Source organism: Mirounga leonina, unplaced genomic scaffold, assembly GCF_011800145.1.
Source record: "Mirounga leonina isolate KUSES-001 unplaced genomic scaffold, KU_Mleo_1.0 Mir_150, whole genome shotgun sequence".
Classification (NCBI taxonomy): domain Eukaryota; kingdom Metazoa; phylum Chordata; class Mammalia; order Carnivora; family Phocidae; genus Mirounga; species Mirounga leonina.
This window is the reverse complement of record NW_023270374.1, coordinates 19,396,578-19,406,852: the sequence shown is the minus strand read 5'-3', so window position 1 is coordinate 19,406,852 and position 10,275 is coordinate 19,396,578.

Below are 10,275 nucleotides of genomic sequence, written 5' to 3'. Positions count from 1 at the left end.
TTGTATGCCCAGATCTCATGCTTTGCTTCGCTTTTTGTTTTGCTTTTGGTTTTAACATGGCTGCTTCATAACCACATAGGCAGAAACAGAGAGGAGGGGGAAGAAATCAGAACATTCTGGAGGTTCAGGTCAGCCCTTGGAAGAATCCAGTTTCAATTCAGGCATTCCTTTATCCCTTCCTCTCCAAACACCAGTGCCCTTGGCCCAGGGTGGATAAGCTCAGTTGAGGCAGGTTCTGGAATGGCCATTTTGACATCCAACAAGCAAAGAACTAATTTCCACCTACTGTTGTCCGCTTCTGACTCTTTATTTCTGAGGATCAGAGATAAAGGACAGAGAGCAGAGGTAGGAGCAGGAGAAGACTGAAGCTCAGAGCTGGAGGTGAGACTCAGGGATGTGGGGGAATCAGGGAGGATGAGGAAGAGAGGGGAGGCCACGGAGGGCAGGCTGAGGCCTGCTGGTGGAGTAAAATTACCCAGTGCCAGGATACCGGCTAAAAGTCCAGTTGAACAAGCTGCAAGTCCAATGCTTTGTTTATTTAGCATGACAAAGAGGTTGTAAAACAGTTTTGTCCTGAGATTACTCAGGATGATGATTATATCCTTTGTCATTTGCATATCAAAATATCCGTACTTCCAAATGGGATCAGACCGTCACCTGCCCCGTTCAGTGGAACTGAGGTTGCCGTGACCAGCTCCCCATGGAGGGATGGCAGGCTCAGCATGGAAGGATGGGTAGAACTCGGAGTTAGGCAGAGGGTGTGCGGCTGTGGCCCCTGACTGCCCAGAGGCCAGGACTGGGCATTCCAGTTGTGAGTCAGCCCAGGCGTGGATTATCGGTGAGGCCTGCGGTAGAGATGTGCGTGTTGCCATCAGGCCCTCTAGAAAGCATCTGGTCCCAGACTGATAAGTTCCTTTCTCACTCCCTCCCACTGCCTTCCAATAGCCCTCACCCAGCTTTGGAGGGGTCAGAACAAGCCAATTAGTGTTTGCAAAAAACATTCATTAAATTTTAATATTAGCTTTAAAATTCATCCCATTGAGGAAGGTCCTTGACGACCATCCCATCTCATGATGAGCAAGGGGGCCCTCACTACCCCTAACGCAGCTCAACTTTAAACTGTTCTGATAGTGAAGGCCTCTTAAAATACAGATGAAATGCAGGGGCACATGGGCGGTTCAGTTGGTTAAGTGTCTGCCTTCAGCTGAGGTCATGGTCCCAGGGTCCTGGCATCAAGCCCCATGTTGGGCTCCAGGGAGCCTGCTTCTCCCTCTCCCTTTGCTGCTCCCCCTACTTGTGCTCTCTCTCTGTCAAATGAATAAATAAATCTTAAAAAAAAATACAGATGAAATCTGTTTATTCTGTGGTGCCTGTCACACTGTAGGAAGTCAATAAAGATTTGTAGAATAACTGAATGAATGGAGGAACAATGTCTTTTCTTGGTAGAAGCAGTTACTGGCGACAGTCCTCCTTGTGTGTCAGGACAGTGTCCCTGGATACATCTCCTCATCACCCCTTCTGGGTTTTAGGAAAGCCCAAACAGTACTGCTTCTCCCACCCACATGGCTTCCAAGTCTCAGGGGTTTGGACAAAAGAGACACAGAGAAATGGGCTGTCACCTCCTTCCCTTGTTGCCCTCCCCAGAGCTTGCTCCTGGCCTTCACGCCCTGGGGTAACATCACCGCTCCAATGGAGATCTGTCCTGATGCCGAGAGCCATCCTCCCTGTTCCTGGGAGGGGAAGCCTATCCTTCCCAGTTCCAGAGCCTGGAGTGGCCTAGGGGGTCCCAGGCTGACTCTGGGCCTCCCTCAGAGCAGAAGGCAACTGGGGCAACATCACCTAGCTCCCCTCTTCTTGCTCTTCACTTCTCACAGCGTGGTGGCCTGCCCCCCCAACGATGGTCCGCTCCCCAAGGGCAACATCCTCACCCCCAATCTGAGTCCGTGTCCTCAGCTGGCCCTTGTGAGAAGCTGCCTCCCTGAAGCAACAAAGACCACATGCTAAGCCGCCTTTTTAAATGATGCTGAAAAGGCCACCCAAGATGTTGAATTCTTCCCAAGATGGACAATACAGTGGGGAAAAGCAGAATTTAAGCAACATATATCACGCGAGCACACATTTACGTTTAGAGCAGGGTCTGCACTAGCCTTCCCACATTAGTATTCTCTCTCAGGGATTCCTGTGGACTTTATTTTTTTAGATTTTTGCTTATCTATCTTCTAAATTTCCTTAAAGTAGTAAAGTTGCAAATTGGAAGATATTTTTAGGAGAAAGAATGTGAGACTGTACCGCATCCATCCCAGGGTATATGCTTGGAAGTATTTTTCTGGGAGTCTGGAAAGAAGCCCTGATCCAAGGCTGATCCAGGTTCTCTGGGACCCGCTCTAGGCATTCGGGGACATGGGGGACCTGATATGACCCCGTCTTCAGGGGACAGACCCGAAGTGCTATACTTCGGCCATTTTTATTTGTCCAAGTATCTGTTGGGACTAAATTGCATCCTTTCAAAATTCACCTGGGGAAGCCGTAACCCCCAGTGTGATGGTGTTTGCAGATGGGACTGTCACGAGGTAGTTAGGTTTAGATTAGCTCATGAGGGTGGGACCCTTATGATGGGATTAGTACCTTTATCAGAAAAGGAAGAGAAAGATTGCTCTCTTTCCAAGTGTGTCCACTGAGGAAAAGGCTGAGGACACAGCCAGGCAGCCTTCACCAGGAACAGACCGTGCTGACCCCTTGATCTTGGACTTCCAGTCTCCAGACATCAATTTGTATTGCTTAAACCACCACCCAGCCTGTGGTGTGTTGTTACAGCTGCCCAAGCAGAGTAAGACAAAGAGCACATAAATCAAAAAAGTACAAATCCATGTGCTAAGTGCCATGGGTGGGGTAATAAAGCCTAGAAAGTTCTGGATAAGCCCCTCCTCATCTGCAGGCCGCTCTGGGTCCTGAAGGTGCAGGGGAGATGCCCAGAAACGGGGTGTAGATACAGAGTGGAATGGGGAAGGAGCTTGTGTATGTAGGGCTTTGATCGTTCTTGGCACCAGCTACATTGTGAGCGGCACATGCACAATGAGGCTGGACAAAGAGGTTGGTTTAGCTTAAGGGGACTGGTCTGGGCTAAACAGGGATGAGAATAATTCAAGGCGATTGTTCTTAGAGGGTGAAGAAGGGACACCCCTCCTGCCCCCCAGCCCTTTTTCCCAGGGCATGCTGGCCCCAGGTATGGTCTGCACCAGCAGGGATGGAGTCTGAGTAGCAACATGGCCTGATGCTCACCCTTGGGGTTCTCTCTGGTGGGACATCCCCAGGAATCCCCAGGAGCCTTCAGCAGGTAACACAATGATTTCTAACAACCAGGCACCTGTCTCACACTGGGCGAGGTGCTACACGCATATCTCTAACCCCCACCCTACTCCGCCAGCTTGGATTTTTCAGATAAGAAGCCTGGGGCTCAGACAGATTCACACAGATGGAACCAGGATTCCAGTGCATTCGATGTTGCAGATGTTGAGCCTCATGCGGGGGTCACTGGTGCTCACTGCTGAGGCTCCCGTGCCTGGCATAGCGCCCGCATTGACTTGGTAAAAGAGATCCTGTGGGTGTCTCTGGATTATGTGAAATCATGAGCACTCCCCACACCTCAAAGAGTACCCCACAGGGAAACTGAGGACTCGACACTGGGGGAGCTGGGACATTCAGCCCTGCCCATACTCGACTTACTCCACCACGGGATGCATCACAAGCACCACACAGGGGGGTCACTGCTTCTGCAGTTTTGGCATCACCAGCCTCCAGCTTCCTTATTTCTTAGTGCTTCCCAAACTTAAAAATACTTGCGAGATGTGCAAACACTTTGGGGACTCCTCTTGAGCCAAAGGCATCGTCCCCCAAACCTAGTCAGTACGTTGATAGAGTTGTTGGGTCCAGACTCCAAACACTTTTGAGACAACCATGAAATGCCTTCAGAGGGGAAGATGGTGATCACCCTGCTCAGCTGACTCCTCCCTGAAATGGGTAAGTGAGTCCTTGCTGATGCCCCAAGACAGGAGAGGGTTGAGTCACAGTAAACAAATCCTGTACTTCCAGCAGAGCCCTTAAAACATGCCTGGAGCCTGGACTCCTCTCTCTCCACCCCCCACCTCCTCCCAGCACCAAGGCTGGAATACCTTCATCACGCTCCCTCCCCAAACTTTGGCCCATCCCTCTTAGAACAGCCTTGCTGAAAGCCAATGGAGACAGACCCCCAGTTCCATCTTGAATAGAGACACTTGACACAAGGAACTGTGTTGCTGAAGATTGCTTGAGTTGGTTCTTAGAAACTTGGATTCTATTTACCCATTGTGCAACGGGTCCAAGCCAGTGGAGAGTCCCAGGCTTGCTCACCTGGGGTTCAGATGAGTGGGCTGAACCGCGGTACACATACTGTTAGTCTGAGTTTCTCGTCACGGGACAAGAAGAAAGAAGAGGACAAGAGGCCATACCAGGCAAAATGCTGTCAATTCATTTCTTTTCTCTTTGACAGGCTCTCACACCCTCCTCTACACCCTTTATTGTTTCCCTGGGCTCTTGTCCCCCATGTCATCTTGTACACCTGTATTCTGGAAGGCAGGACAAGGCTCCTGTCCTCCAAAACACTCTGCCTGCCCTCTTCGCTGATGAGAACACCCCCCAGCACCTGCAACCGGAAATTGATCCACACTCAGGTACAGGACTGATTGGATGCAAATCCTCCTATAGCTGTGTTTCCAAGAAAAAGACTATACAAGAAATGGTTTTTTAAGTTAACTCTATTTCTGTATTCCTGATTCCTTTGTTCCTTTATTATTTATTCCTTGATTACTGATTTCTGGATTACTGATTCCCCAGAATTTCTGAAATGCTGTTGACCAGAATTTCTGCAGACAGAGGGTAGGAATGTCTCCCTAAGCTTTCACTTGCAGAGCCTGTATAACCTCTCCAACATCCTACCTTTGGCTCCAGAATGCCATCATACACACTTTGGAAACCTTGATCTGAAGTTTTTGCATTTTTGAAATAGGCCTATGACTCTATTAAACTGCTATGTGTTGGAATTTTTTACTGTAACAAAATACAAAGGAACTTTCCTGGCTTGCGTGCTCACGTGTGTGTGTGTGTATAGCAGGGACACCGTGTGGCGGGCAGATCTCCATGGTAATGACTCTGATCTTTTCCTGGTCATCCTGCTCAGTTCCAGACCAATATACCCGGCAGCCGATGGGACTTTCCCCTTGGGTGTTCCCAGACACTTCAGACCAGCCAGGCCCGAAGGGGAAGTCACTCCATGCCGTCCCAGCAGCCCACGGCCGCGGCATCCAGCCAGCTGCCCGAGCTAGAAACCTCGGAGTCGGAGTCACCACCCTTCCCCCCCTGCAGTGCCCCCACACGGAGTCTGGCAGATCCTGCCACTCCAAGGCTTCCCACCTGCCCCACATCCCTCCTGCCATGCTGGTGACAAGGTCAAGGGCTGTACGACCTCCCTCTGGACTAACCAGCAGTCTCATCTTCTCTGGACAATGGCAGTAATAACCGTACCTGTCTTGCTGGGTGGTTATGAAGAATAAAAGCTTACAAACACGAAGCAACGATCTACTCTCTCCTCGACTAAATAGCCACCCATTTGGTAATGTTTCTTGGGTGCGTGCGTCATCATTTACAGAGCACTGCTTGGTGCTCACGCCACAGTTGGAGTAGATGTTTCCTGGGCACTCAAAGGGTCGATGGTATAATGAAAAGTAACCGGGGCGAGTATCCCGGATGCTGAGGCAGAGGTACGTGTGGGGACTGTGGGACGGACATACAAGGGAGGAAGGAAGTGGCCGATTCCATCCAAGGGGCTTGGGAAGGAGTTCACGGAGGAGAGGTGGGGACCTAAGGAGTCACAGCCATCAAACAGTCAACAGCTCAGTCTTGCATGCAGAAGCCCACCCACCGTTGCCCACACATCCTCCGACAAGCAAGGCGGTCAGCTTCTGACCTTCCAGCCCCGGGCCAATCTCTGATTCGTCAGTCTGACCTACTCCACGTCCAACTGAAAGAGTAAATCTATTGTCTGGAGTCCACATCTGCTCGTTGACATCTCTGTTGACTTACAGTGGCTTGTTTGTATGTTAGGTGACTTTTTATTGTGGGCTAATATTTGGCTTACCTTCCTTTAAAGGACTTCTCAGGGGCTGGATGAGTGGCTCCTTCCAAACTGAATTTGCATTTGCTTCTTCAGGGGCTCCAGGTACAACCAACAGGAAGAATCTGAGAATCATTTCTGGGTCTGGGTTTTTTTCTGATCCTGTGCTAGTGGAAATTCAAACCTGGAATCTGTGTGAGGACGGACCTATGATCCGAGCAGAGGTCTGAGAAACACTGATAGTCATTTGCTGGTAGCAAACATTTTTTCTAGATCACCCTTCCATTCAAACTGCAGTCTTTCAGCGCTCCTGGCCATTTGGAGGGTTTCCGTTCCATTCCCTCACCTTGCATGGGCCACGGACACGACCGTCTGTCCCCCTAAATGGCCTTTGAAATCCAGTCTCTAGTTTTCTGGAATAGCAAACTCTTCAGGGTAGCTGTGGCCTCAATTTTGGTTTTGTGTTTCGTGGATTTTTCTTGTTTTCTCAAGAGTTTGCCTATTATTTTAAATAAATATTTGCTTTGTGGTGAGAAACTGTTTCAGTACATCTAATTTGCCACGTTGCTGGAAATGGACATTTTCCTCTGAGAAATCAATCAATCAATTAACCAAACCAAACCAAACCAAACCTTGATCTTGGACTTTCAGCCACCAGAACAGAAAAAATAAATCTGTTGTTTAAGGCCCCCGGTCCGTGGGGCTTTGCTGGGATGGCGCTAGCAAACCAATACAGCACCCATCCGTCAACTTCAACAATGAGGAACATTCTGCCATTCTTGCCTCATGTCACCACGATCCCAAATCCACTCTTTCTTTTTGGCCGGACTATTATTTTATGAGACTGACGCGCTGCCCACTGCGCTAAGAAGGCACCTTGGACTATTATTTTAAAGCACATCCACGGCAGAATATCATTTTACCTATAATGACATTGTTACCTAACAGGCAAGGACTTTTTAGACACAGCCCCGGTATTCACGTGGCTTTTGACTTAGAATCCCATTGCTAGGAATTGGTTCTAGGTACGCTTGCGCGTGCGCTCTGCTCGGCCTCTGGGGAGGGAATGGCTTCCGTGTGACAGCCTGTTGATGAGGTCCCCTCCAGCACTGGCCACCTTCTAGAGGCCAGTCTTCTGCGGCTCCCAGGGTTGCACTGTCCCCTCACCAGCCAAGGCCCCCGGACTGGAGATGGACAACCTGCCCCCAACCCCATTTCCGTGCAGCAATGGGTCTCCAGTGTTGTACAACCTCCCTACTTCTCTGGGGGCTTGTTCAGTAGCCCTCCCCACTCCGCCTCAAGGGGAGGAAATGGGACACAAGGATCCTGGCATCTCACCTGCTCACACTCCCTCTCCCTTTTCCCCCCTCTTGGCTGGCTTGGTGGTGCTTTCTCTTCTTTCCCTTTCTTGCTGGGAAGGGAACGCCCCTTCTTCCCGCTCTGCCTTCTCACCCCCTTGCCTAAGGTGATTTGCGAGGCAAAGAAAAATACCTAGCTTTATAATTGCAAACTCTTTTCCTAGTACAAATTTTGTACACTTGAGTTTTCTGTGGTACGTGAATATTGCTTTTTCAAAAAAAAAAAAAAAAAAAACACCAAACAGAAAAAAAGAAAATTCAGGTAAAACACAAACTTTAGAATTCAGTATAATTTCATATTCTATAGAAAATTTCTATATATTAAGCCTACTTACGTACTTCTGGCAAATTAATACACACTTCTTTTGGCCCGGAGTGATTTATGTTTTTTTAATTATTATTTTGTGTGGGTGAACCTGGTTTGCCTCAAACAAACGAAAGCAATGATTTTTCAAGGCTGCAGGAAGGGACACTTGCGGCATCAGGCATCTCTGACATCAGACCAGACCACTTCATTCATTCCAAGGCTGGGCACTGGGCTCAGAGCAGTCCACACTCCGGCTGTTTAAGGAGCTGGTGCTGCGCACAACCCAGAGTGTGTCCTGAGCGGGGCTGGCTCAGGCCCGCCACTTATCCTCAGCCTGGCACGGGGTCTGGTGTGGCACCCTGCAGGGTAAACGTTTCTGGTGCTCTGGTGAGACACAATCAGCTCTTCCCTTCCCCGAAGAAGACAATGGTAGCTGCTAAGCTGGGCAGAATCCCCCTTCTCTGGAATCGGCTTCCGAATAGACGGCCAAGGTCAGCCGGAGGCTTGGGGGGCGGTGACGGCATTGCCACTCTGGGCTGGGCGGTGGGCAGCGGAGACCACCTCAGCTCAGAGATCTGGGTCCCTCCAAAAGAAGCAGGTGTGACTCCATGACAGCTGATCAGCTACCATGACATTTGCCACTAATTCCATGAATAAGGAGGAGGTCAAGTACTAAGAGACAGGAGAGGGACAGAGACGGACATTTTCTTCCTTATTTTAGAATTACTGGTGTTTTGTAACTGACGTCAGCAAAGACTGAAAAAGAATGCATTCCAGGGTGGAAGGAGGCAGTCCTAAATTTTTATCCTTTCCCACTCCTGCTGCATTTTCAAGAAGAGGACCCTATGAACAGTGTGGCCCTTTATATATCATCATACATATTTCCCTGTGCAGTTCTCCACTGTGACAGAGCACCCCCATTACTGCTGTGCGGTGCTGAAAACCCCGATTCTCCTGGCTCTCTTCTGCCCCCATCCCAGAAGGGCAGGAGAGCGGTGTCTCGTTGTGGCAAGTGGGGCTGGACGGCAGGTTCCCCGCTGGGCCTTCTCGGACACCATCCTGGCAGTGGGGCGGGGTGAAAGCTAGGCTCTCCACTCGGTCTTTACTGGTTGGGGGGGGCGGGGGGGGATGGCGCTGCAGCCCTTCCCATGGCATTTGATCGGAACAGCGCAGTTATTGCCTGAAAGATTTGTCTTACTAGCCTGCCCTTTTCACGGTTCTTGGGCTGGAGAGTAGGCTTTGCTCTTGTTTCCGTTTGTTGTTTTTTTCTTTTTTCTGTACCTGTTGGTGTTTCCTGGTTGCCAACTTCTCTGGTATTACCTGGGATAGATGAGGCAAAAGGAAAACCCGAGGAACCCACCACCATGGAGTTCCTTGAGTCCCTAGGTCCCTAACCAACCTGCCTTCTCTCTGCCTTTGGGTCTTATGTTTGTTTTACATAGAATGTTCAGGATTTTTAGTTGTACTAGCAGCAAGAATATGGGAAGTCTGTCTAGTCCATCTTTCTGGAAGGACTCCAATTTTTCATTATATGTTAAGTCAAAAAATTGAGAAAAAAGATCCACAATTTTACTAAAAATAAAATGTACTATTTGCATAGAAAAAGGACTAGAAATATATAGTATACCAAATTATAATAATGGTAATATTCGGGTAGTAGACTTGTGGATATTATTTGTGTTTGTTTACTTCTATTTTCCATTTTTAAATAATAAATCGCTTTGGAAATTAAAAAAAAAATTGTTTTCCTACAAGTCGATTTCAACTAGTGTCTTCCCTTCATGTGAAACCGCCAGGTTATGTTCACTTTTGCTATGTAAGCATGGGTTCCAAACACCTGAAAGCCAAATAGTATTTGGATTCTTATTTTAGTATGTTTTTTTTTTGTTTAAAGATTTTATTTATTTATTTGAGAGAATGAGATAGAGAGAGCATGAGAGGGGGGAGGGTCAGAGGGAGAAGCAGACTCCCCGCTGAGCAGGAAGCCTGATGCGGGACTCGATCCCGGGACTCCAGGATCACGACCTGAGCCGAAGGCAGGCACTTAACCAACTGAGCCACCCAGGCGCCCTAGTATGTTTTTTTAAAACTCCCAAATAAGCTGATGCTTTGCAGAGCCACATCCTGGTTCCTACTTTCCAGGAACGGGTCCTCTGGGTTCTTTTCTGCCCAAGGGAATCAATGAAGCCAGAGGGGAAAAAGGCTGGTATCTTGGGCAAAGGCCCTCTGTGACTGCCACCGCCAGCTTGTAAGCCACTGGCCAGCCCAGACAAACATGAGCAACCCCACCTCCCTGTATGAACACGATGGATACTCTTGAGAGTCAAAGTAGATACTTTGCCACCTTAAAGCAACACTGTGATCTGGAATCTAACAGCCCTTCTGGGGGAGATCCGGCTTATCTTTCAAAGACTAGTTTTATTTAGATGGAGCTAGGATACAAAGAATACATTTTTTTTTTTTAA